Here is an 11723-nt window from a genome sequence, read left to right as displayed (position 1 = left end):
ATTCCACCTTAAATCTCCAGAAAAATATTGAGTAGAAATGGCTACAGTAAATATCTTTGTCTTGTTTCTGAACTGATGGAAAGGTATTCAGTCTTTAATATCCAATACGACTCTCTCTGTCTCTCTCTCTTTCTCTCTCTTTCTCTTTCTCTCTCTCTCTCTCTCTCTCTCTCTCTCTCTCTCTCTCTCTCTCTCTCTCTCTGTGTGTGTGTGTGTGTGTATGTGTGCATTTCATTTGTTGAATCTTAGGTAGAACTTCTTTTATTACTAATATTTGAGAATTTTTATAGTGAATTGTTTTTATTTTGTCAATTAAAGTTTTGTACATTAACATGATTATTAATATTTTATTTGTTGTTGCTGAATTACTTTTATTAGGTGTACTCACTGACTTCCAAGTTAAGTCAAACTTAGAATCCTGACATTAATACTACTAGTGGCATATAAACTTTCTACTGTGTTGATGAATTCAGTTTCCTGAAGTCATTGAGGTTTTGTCTGTCTATATTCATAAGAGATACTTATCTGCAGTAATATTTTCTTGATACAGATCTGTTTGGATTTTTTTTTTATCAAAATTCTGCTTCTCTGACCATGTGAATATGGAAGTGTTTCTCTTTTATGTATTGTATAAATTTGTAAAAAATGCATTTGAATTTTCTTTGAAATGTATTATAGAATTCAGCATTATGCAACTGGGAACCAGAAGTTTATTTCTGGCAGTTTTTCTGCTACCTCATTCAGTCTCAACTTCTTACAGATTTTCTGATTCTTCTTGTCAATAGTTTCATATCATCCTAAGGATTTGTTGCATTTTATCTAAGATATCTGAGCTGAACTGGCATTTCCATCACACTGAACTAGAAACAGAGGTGGGTGGAGGGAGGGAGTATTTCATGATACAAATTGAATTTTTAAATATTTATTATTTAATATTCTTCCTCTTTTGTATGCATTTAGGATATTATTCAAGGTTTTTAAATTCTTCTTGGTTTTTGAAAACTTTCCCTTGTTATGCAGGTTTCTCTGATGGGCAGGTCCATGGACACAGTCACTCTGTCATCTTTGAAGAATAATTCCTATTTTATATTGTTTTAGCATAGTTTATTTCAGTCTCCAAGTTCTAAGGGATTCATATTATATTCAGGGTTTTCTTGAATTTTTTTTTTTTTTAACTACTCATCCTAAATTTTAGAGTCAGTGTTTGATCAATCCTACAACTGGAGATAGTTTTCAAGTTGGTAAATATTCCTAACTACATACTAACAGAGAAATCACTGGAACCATTCATGTTTCTCATTAAGTCATGCTCTATTAATGTTCATAAAACAAGAATTAACAACCACTATCATTCAAAAAAATCCTTCAAAATGAATGAAAGAATGAAAATATGTCAGTCTGCCTGAGCCTCTATAACAAAACAGCATAGATTGGGTATTTTAACCAACATAAATGTATCACAGTTCTGGAAGGCAGAAATTCAAAATAAAGTTTCTAGCCAATTACTTTGGTTTCTGATGAGATTTATTTTCTTAGCATGAAGAGTTACCCTTCTTACTGTGTCTTCACTTGGCCTATCCTCAAATGGTATATTAAGGGGGGGGAAAACAAGACACTGAAATCTGGTTTGTCTTCTTCTAACAATGCTAATATGATTGATTCAACACCACATCTTTATTATCTATTTCAATGTAAGTGTTATCTATAGATGTACCATTTCCAAATATAGCTTCAATCTATGAATATGGCTTCAACATCTCAATTTTAGAGGACTTCATATACTCAGATAATGAAGTATAAGATTTAGTCAGGAATTCTGGAATTGCATATTATTATTTTTAGAAAAAATATAGTCACATGACATATACAGTCATATGATCAGTCCCTTACGTGAGCAGAAGTACTACTGGTCAGTGTCTACCATCTTGCTATAGCCGTATGTGGGAAGAAGGAAGAAAATTAGCCGTGATCTTTAGAGTGCTGCTGCAGCTAACATTTTTGAAATGTTTCTGCTGACCAGATTCCTGGAAGACATTCTAGCAGGGCCACCAGCCACATTGAAATTGCATTGAGCCAACTGTGCCACCAAGAACCTAACAGTTACCATGATGCTATGTGTATAGAAGGCAGAGAGGGGCTCAGGGTGAAGGTCAAAGGCCTCCCCTGGTACTACTCAGTCAAGCAAGTGAAGTGCTTCTCTGATTGCAAATTCCAAAATGGCATAACAGCTATTCATTTCATCTATGTCCGAGAATGCAGACCAAGTGGCAAAGTGTTTGTCAAAATGGAATCTGAAGATGAAGTGAAATTGGCTCTGAATAAAGACAGAGAAATCATGGGACATATATATATAGAAGCATTGAAATCCAACAGTGTTGAAATCGATTGGGTGTTGATGGATACAGGTCCAAAGTCCTGATACTGCCAATGATGACTTCATTTTGCTTAGAGGATCTCCATTTGGCTGTAGCAAGGAAGAAATTGTTCAGTTCTTTTCAGGGTTGGAAATTGTGCCAAATTGGATGACACTGCCAGAGGACTTTCAGGGGAGGAGCATAGGGGAGGCTTTTGTGCAGTTTGCATCACAGGAGATAACTGAAAAGACCTTAAAGAAACACAAGGAAAGAATAAGGCAGAGGTATATTGAAATCTTAAGAATAGCAGAGCTGAAGTCCAAACCCACTATGATCCCCCTCAAAAGCTCATAGCCATGCAGTGTCCAGGTCCTTATGATAGGCCCGGGGCTGGTAGAAGGTATAATATCACTGTAGGAGAAGAGCTGACATTGAAAGGATGAGGAGAGGTACCTACGGTGAAGGTTATGGAGGCTACAATGATTGTGGTGGCTATAATGATGGGTATGGTTTTTGGTCTGACAGATTTTGAAAAGTCCTCAATTATTGTTTCTCAGGAATGTCTGGTCATAGATATGGAGATGGTTGGTCCAATTTCCAGAGTACCATAGGGCACTGTGTACACATGAGGGAGTTGCCTTACAGAGCCACTGAGAATGAGATTTGTAATTTTTTCTCACTTCTCAATCCTATAAGAGTACACATTGAGATAGGTCCTGATGGCAGAAATACTGGTGAGGCGGATTTTGTATTTGCTATTCATGAGGGTTCTGTGGCAGCTATGGCCAAAGAGAAGGCTAATATGCAACACAGATAAGGAGAGCTTGTTTGAATTCTACTGCAGGAACAACTGGAGGGTCTTACAATCACAGCTACACAGAATTCTTTTTGAATTCTACATCAGGGGCAAATGGTGGTGCTGATGGAAGCCAAATGATGGGAGGGTTGGGCTTCTGTAACCTGTGTAGTTATGGGGGTCCTACTCACCAGCAGCTGAGTGGCGGTTATGGAGGTGACTATGGTAGTCAGAGTAGTATGAGTGGATATGACCAAGTTCTGCAGGAAATCTCCAGTGACTATCAGTCAAACTTTGCTTAGGGAGAGAAGGAGCACTAAACAGCTACTACCAAAATAAAAGTTCTGCATTTATAGGAGTTGGGTAGAGTGGGGGGGGGGATGTCTAGTGTATCTAGTATGATTGGTAAATGGGAAATATAATTGCTTCTGATCACAGCTGGTCAATTTTCTTTCTTTTTTTCTTTCTTTCTTTCTTTCTTTCTTTCTTTCTTTCTTTCTTTCTTTCTTTCTTTCTTTCTTTCTTTCTTTCTTTCTTTCGAAGAGAGCTGAGCACTAACTCCCAAATCTCTTGGTTTTTGTGAAAAATTGTTTCTGTTTATTTTTATTTATTTATTTTAGAGCAATAGAGAGTGAAAGGGAGAGAGAGAAAGAGATAGAGATAGAGAGAGAGAGAGAGAGAGAGAGAGAGAGAGAGAGAGAGAGAGAGAGAGAGAGAGGATGGGCACGGCAAGGCCTTTAGCCGCTACAACAAATTCCAGATGCATGTGCCACCTATGAATCTGACTTATGTGGGTCCTGGGGAATCGAGCCTCTTACTCGCCTCTTAGGTTTCACAAGCAAGCATATAACAACTAAGCATCTCTCCAGCCATCTTTTACTTAAAAAAAGAAAAAGAACAGTTTTGTATTACAGGCTTGTGATTCATCCTTACTATAAAATGAATGTTAAGATTGGTTAAATCTTTAAGCCCAGTAAGTTTGAACAATGAAACATTCATCTAGGATGTAATAACAAAGTTCAGTATTGACCATAACTGTTAAAACAACTTTCAGCTTTCCTCAAGTGAGTTATGTTGTAGGAGTGTACTTAAACAGTAAGCATATTCAGTTTTAAAGCAGTTACATGGGGCTGGAAAGATGACTCAGCAGTTAAGGTACTTGCCTGTGAAGCCTAAGGACCCAGGTTCAACTCCCCAGAACCCACATAAGGCAGATGTACAAGGTGACGCATGCACACAAGGTGGTACAGGCACCTACAGTTTGATTGCAGTGGCTAGAGGGCCTGGAGCACCAATTCTCTCTCTTTTTCTCTCTCAAAATAAAAAAAAAAGTACCTCTTAAAAAGCAGTTTCACCTATGTTAAATGTTGCTCTTACACCACAATACATTGAAAACTTGAGATGCATGTTAAAAGGCATGCTTTTCTGAAAAGCTCAAATATAGGATCTGTGTCTACAATTCAAAGTGACAATATTTGGTATGTTTGTTAATTATAGGATTTTGGTTTTGGTTTAATATCTCTGTAAGTCACATGAGTGTATACTTTTTTTAAAGATCTGGGTCAATTTTGAGTTGTAATACCAAAATTTTAGGAGTTTGGTCATGTTTGTATGGAATTCTGAGGCTTTGTTTTAAATCTTTCCTTCTATTGTGAATTTTTTTTTAATGTATTGAACTAAGTAAAACTTGTTAAATAAATCTTCCGTTTATAAACTGGATAAAGAAAGAAAAACAATTATAGCAGAAAAGCACCTTTATTCATAAGTTATCATATAGTTTCACTTAAGTCTTTAAGTCTTACTTTAAAATTTTTGGTTTCTTTATACTAACCTACAAGTTTGTATCTTATCATTATTTTCTAGTTAAGCCTTTCACCATTCACTCCTTATAGAGATTGATACTCTCTGTGAAGTACAGAAATGCATATAAGATTTTGTGCCATTGATAGAAAGGCATAATGCTACCTAATATTTAGAAAGAAAAACAGTTATATGCTGGCTGATTCTTGGATGTTTTCTAAGCATCTCGATTTATGTGATGCTATAGCTGTAATTCCTTTAAGTCTATAAGTCAAGTTTTGAACTTGCTTTGGCATCTGAAATAAGTTTTCTTTTAATATGTTTATTTATTTGAGAGAGGGAGAGAAAGACAGTGTCAGAGAAAGAAAGAAAGGGAAAAAGAGAGAGAGAGAGAGAGAGAGAGAGAGAGAGAGAGAGAGAGAGAGAGGAAGAGAAAGTATGAGCTCACTACTGCAAACAAACTCCCTACACATGCAATACTGTGTGCATCTTGTGTTACATGGATGCTGAGAAAACAAACCTGGGTTTTCAGTTTTCAGGCTTTGAAAAAAAAAAAAAAAACTTTAACCACTAAGCAATCTATCAAGCCATGAAATTTTTTTTTAATATCTAATTCTTTTTTTAAATTATTTATTTATTTATTTCAGAGCGACAGACACAGAGAGAAAGACAGATAGAGGGAGAGAGAGAGAATGGGCGTGTCAGGGCTTCCAGCCTCTGCAAACGAACTCCAGACGCGTGCGCCCCCTTGTGCATCTAGCTAACGTGGGACCTGAGGAACCGAGCCTTGAACCGGAGTCCTTAGGCTTCACAGGCAAGCGCTTAACCGCTAAGCCATCTCTCCAGCCCACCATGAAATAATTTTAACTACTTCTTTGTTTAATTTTTCCTCTTCTCTTTATACAATGGTATGACCATTAAATATCAAATTTATGAAAATTTTGAGTGCACACTAAATACATTGTGTAATGGTTACTCATAGTTGGCATATTTATAGGATTTAATGTTATAATGGAAAATATCTCTAGGCATCTCCATGTGAGATTTTCTACATTGGGTTATTTGAGGTGGTGAGGACCAACCTATTTCAACACTAGGGTTGGGGCCCCAGAATGAATAAAAAGAATAAAAAAGGGTAGGTAACCACTAGCATTCATCTTTTAATGTTTCCTGCCTGTGGACTAAATGTGACCAGTGGCTCCATGCTGGACTGTGTCTCTTCCAACTGTAGACTGAAATAGCCCCCCCTGCTTTAATCAGGTATTTTTGTCAAGGCCACAGAAAACTAACTGATATAATATGCACTTTGTATCTCCATTCTAACATCCTTGCCACAAAATAGCCCATTTTTCCGCCTATTGTGCCCTTCAGACTATGTAGTTCCTACATTGATATCTTTCTGCAAATTATACCAGAGGGTCAGAAACATATTTCTCACATTTAAATAAACATTATTATGCTTCATGTTTATGTTCCAACATTTTATTCTACATTTGTCTTTCCTATTCAAAGAGATCTATTTTTCCACAAATTCTTCATAACATCAGTTATTATTTCATCTGGAGAATATACCAAAATATTCAATTTATTGGAGGGTACTCGAAGTAATATTTCCACTATTAGATGTTTATTTCTTTTTAGTGTCTATAATATTAGCCATCCTTTAAGAAAATAATCCAGGCATTCAGATGATAAAGTGAGCATCCCTTTATTACTCCCACAAAAATCATTATAAGAATTCAAAGTAAATTGATTTGTTACTACAGATGCCATTCATGTTTAAACAACTTCTTAAAAAGGAAATTGCAAGGTGAACTTTACAATTATTATCATTAATGCTATGCTTCAAAATTCAGAAAAAAAGTATTCAATGCAAGAAATGTTTAAGGTTTGTTCAGGTGGGAAGCAAATGGTAATTTTTAGTTCAGTGAGTTATACAAGGCAGGGCATACAAGTAAATTGTATACTAAATGTTTTTGATTTTTTTTCTATTGCAGATTTTGGTTAAGAAACCAGTTCTTGCACAATTTACATTGTTTTTACTAATTAGTTTTGTACTCAGCGAATACAGTCAATTTGGTACCATTGTTAGGCTCATCCATGTCCACCCCCTCTTCCGCAAAATTTCCGGAGCCATGTTGGGTTCATTTTTGACCTGCTTCAGTAATGAGGTGTTGGGGGCCTCTGGGTCTCTGGATCTCTGATTTGGTAGGAGTTGAATTTTCTCTGTGTTGATCTCTTTCACCCTTGTGCTGTTACCTGGTTCACCAAGAAAACAGCACCCTTGCTTGTTTCGCCAATTGTTCTTAGTTTTAGCCGGGGCCCTTTTGAGGTATGATGGGGTGGCTCTTCTTAGGATCTACATCTTTCTGAAAAAGAGAAGCAGATTCTCCAATGGAGAGTAAGTTAGCACCAGACAAGGATAACCCTTGCTTTTTTATAGAGAATTTAACAGGTGTAGGCCCTCCTGTAGCCCAAGATTAGTGGTTGCTTGATAGCGGAGAGAGGGCTTATGTTTGGATATAGTTCTGACTTGTTTCCCAGTTCCAAATATGGGTACCTTGCCACTGAGGGAATCAGCTAGCAGAATCAAGAGCAGCTGCATTCCCACCATGGCTGTGCCCCACTATTGCACTTGTGTGAGCATCATGACAGGTTATTTGCTGCTACTCTCCAAATGGATATTTTAGCATGACTCACCAAAAGATAGGCAAAGTGTCTTATCCATTTTAAAGCCTCAATACCCAGTCTCAGTCAGCAGTCCAGACTCAGCTTTTTGGGAAACTTTATTTCAGGTACTTTGTTTCCCTTTTTGTATTCTTATTAGGGACATCTATTACAACATAATAGGCTTCTCTTTCTTCCAACTTGGAGAGTTAATTCTCTAGCGTTAATTCATTTCCTCTCTATCCTGCAACCTTCCTGCAGCCAACTTTGATTTTTTTTTAATTTTTTATTTATTTATTTGAGAGTGACAGACACAGAGAGAAAGACAGATAGAGGGAGAGAGAGAGAATGGGCGATCCAGGGCTTCCAGCCTCTGCAAACGAACTCCAGACACGTGCGCCCCCTTGTGCATCTGGCTAACGTGGGGCCTGGGGAACCGAGCCTTGAACCGGGTACCTTAGGCTTCACAGGCAAGCGCTTAACCGCTAAGCCATCTCACCAGCCCCCAACTTTGATTATTGACAGGGGGTATATTTTTATCCAGAAAAGTTTTTTTTTTTTTAATTTTATTTATTTATTTATTTGAGAGCGACAGACACAGAGAGAAAGACAGATAGAGGGGGGGAGAGAGAATGGGCGCGCCAGGGCTTCTAGCCTCTGCAAAGGAACTCCAGACGCGTGCGCCTCCTTGTGCATCTGGCTAACGTGGGACCTGGGGAACCGAGCCTCGAACCGGGGTCCTTAGGCTTCACAGGCAAGCGCTTAACCACTAAGCCATGTCTCCAGCCCCAGAAAAGTTTTTAATGAACTCACCAAAAGTTCTCCTAGTGTTCTCTCTATAAGTCAGGGTTACTGACTCACCCAGATTTGAGGGTAAAAAATATAAGGGAAAAAATAATTTGGGAAGAGAAGATATAGATATAGATATAGATATAGATAGAGATAGAGATAGAGATAGATATAGAAAATATAGATATAGATATAGGAGATATAGATATAGAAGATATAGATTGTGTTTTCAACCTAAAAATAGGTTCAAAATAAAATTTCCTAATTTAGATACATAGAAAATTGTATGTTCAGAAGACTAATTTCAGTTCCATTCAAAAGAATGAAGGAAATTTCAAAATTAGAAACCACAAAGAAGATTTGAGGATGGAGTGTAGACATCTGAATAATATGAAAAATTTACAGAAGAAGAGTCAACTAGTTGCTAATGTTAACATTCACAGGGAACAAACAGAGATATTAACAAATGAATTTATGGGAGTGATTTATCAAACTAAAGGGAAGAAAATGTATTTTAAAACTGATAAGGCTGCTTTTGTTGTCATGAGGAAAGAAATATATCAAAATATCCGTAAGTATCTGAACCAGGTGTGACTATGGTGATAAATGCTACATTAGATTTGAGGTTAGAGGTAGTAATAATGGAGCACATCATTAAGTAGAAGAAGTGTTTGTTCCTTCTCTCTCAAATTTTCAGCTTTCAAGGTTTGCTTTGTTTTTCAAAACAAAATTGCTCCACAAAGAAAATATATTCAAAACAAAAAGATGTTTTATAAGGATTGTTGAAGCCTGAAGAGTAAACTAAAGTACTGAGAGGAACAGTGATGATCATTTTGAAAGTGCATTAGGGAATCTCAATTTTGCTGTCATAGCCATTATAACCCACAGCTTACGAAACTGCCAGCAAAACACTCAATGTATTTAAAATCATGTTCACAGACAATCACCTCTGATTTCTTTTCTTTGGCTTCAACTTAAGAGCATGAAATACTCCTCCAAGAACATTTTTGGTTATTCTTAGCACTTGAAAAGGGAATTTATTTTCCTGTGATAATTATACAAGATCAAGCCCTTTTTTGTAAGTAAACATTTTCAAGTTGGTGTACATAATCTTATTCCACTGAAGCAGTCCCTTATGTCCATGGTATCATTTTCTACAGAGTAGTTATCCACACTCAACTATGTTCTGAAATATTGATTAAAAGTTCCAGGAAGAAAAAGCTCATGAATGTTGCACTGTGTGCTGTACAACAGGATGAAATTCCTCGCCATCTTGATCACTTCTGCCATTGACTAGTATATCTGTCATGTTGTTGCTACCTGCTCCTCCATTATTTAATAGTCTTCCTGATTATAAGATAAACCATGTGGTCTCACAGTACTTGTGTTCACAGCACTTAACTTTACTTAATAATACCCCCAAATACAAGAGCACTGATAAACATTAATCCTATGTGCCATCAGAACATATCACAAAGAACATTAGACATATGGAATGGGATCCTACACATAATGTCTAGTATTCATTGGAGGTTTTTGGAATATATCTACTAAGATAAGGGAATATATGGTAATTCTAGCATGATGGTAGAATTTCATTGCATTGCTAATATTGATCAGTTCATTCCTGAGGTTGTTTAAAAAAAATAATGCATTTCTTTAACAAAAGTATGAAATAGTTTAATACATACCTGTGTTCAAACTTCTGTAACCATATACAACTAAGGTTATACTTTAACTGCCATTCTAAAGGAAGAAGTAACTTAAATTTGTAACTGAGCTGTCAGGGAGGGAGATGTAATGGAGACTTTGAAAGGGAAAATGAAAAGGAGTAGGGAGAAATGGAGCAAACTTTGACAGCAAGATGAATACACTGGCTGAATTGTTCTCTGAGGAATCACTGGCTGACATAACAGAGGGGCACATGCAGCTGAAGATGTACCCCATGATCATGAGGCTTCTGGGGGCTTCCTGTCCCCACAGGGCTGGTAACTAAGAGGCTAGATATTTGCATGCTTAGATTTTCTGTTATCTTCAGCATCAGTATATCAATGCACATTGACTTTTCTCAGCTTTTTACGTTTTCCTTAAAACTACTTTCAGTGAGTTTCAATAACTAGCTTATGAAGAGTATGTCTATGGTTTCCAGGTTATTATGTGCTTCCTGGAGCCAGTCAACTGAAATATGAAATTCTGAAGAGAATCCTAAGTAAGAGCAATCAAAGGATTTTATAAGGAAATCATTAGATATAATGTTCTTAGAAAATTTTCCTCTGTCCACTTGAGTCTGACATACAGTAATTCAGTAGAAAAGATGAATTATAAGAAAGAATTTGGAAAGAATAGTTAAATAAGGATATTGAAATACGTGGGTAGAAAAGAACTTTGGGGTCTGTGTTTTTGAGTCACAATCCATGTTCCAAGTGTCATTTCTATGGCTTTTGAGTGTGTAATCCTCTTTGGGTTTTGGACTTCCATGCACACATTATTTTCTTGAGGATATTCCCCTTTCACTCTTTTTCCCTCATTATGGTTACTTATGCAAAAGAATTTAATTCCCAAGGAGGTCTGCTTGAGTCTTCTAGCCTAAGAAATGGTGAAGATATTGTGAAATGAAACTATTTCACCTAAAGCTGTCTCAATAAATAATCATTTTAAAAAGTTTAATTAATACAATGTAAGAAAATTACAACGTGACACCAGTTTCCCTCCCCCTGCATTGGTGTTGGGGGATGAACCAGACCTTGTATTTGAGTCAAAGCTTCCACCCAAGAGCATAATTTTTATAACAAAAGCTTCCATCACCTCCATGCATGCAACCATGGAAGAGATGTAAACTTCCCAGGCATATCAAAATAAAGTCAACACCAAGCTTTAACCAGCCAAGCTGTTTCTGTATATCATTTCCTTGTCTATTAATAAATACATCCTACTCCCCTTCCTGGATGAAAATCTTTGACTCTTTCCTGACTCGGTGTACTATCTGACTCATGAATTGTTTTGATATTCAAAAAATATTTGTAAAATTTTATTTAAACAAGAATATATTCTCAAGACTGCATGAGCCTTCTATTTTAATGTAAGGATATTTTCATAAATTTATGTCTCAGCTTTATATTAATCCTCAAACTTTCTTATAATACTAATGAAGGTTAATATCTATCTTGTCATTATGTTTATTATAGAAGCCATTAAATACAAAAGGAAGAAGTTAAATAGCTGAATAAAACAAGTAATGAAATAGAATATACTGTGCCATTTTTCTGATGTGGGAAATCAGAAAAGAGCAACTATCTTTGGGCTTGGGAGGCCAGTGA

General features: G+C 36.4%; 1 pseudogene; it reads left to right on the top strand.

Moving 5' to 3' along the window:
* Positions 1–2269: 2269 nt before the first annotated feature.
* On the top strand, positions 2270–3452 carry LOC101593894 (annotated as a pseudogene).
* Positions 3453–11723: the final 8271 nt, after the last annotated feature.

The sequence above is a fragment of the Jaculus jaculus genome, chromosome 1 (genome assembly GCF_020740685.1).
Source record: "Jaculus jaculus isolate mJacJac1 chromosome 1, mJacJac1.mat.Y.cur, whole genome shotgun sequence".
Lineage (NCBI taxonomy): Eukaryota > Metazoa > Chordata > Mammalia > Rodentia > Dipodidae > Jaculus > Jaculus jaculus.
The sequence above is the reverse complement of the archived record's forward strand: the minus strand, read 5'-3'. Positions and strand labels throughout refer to the sequence as shown.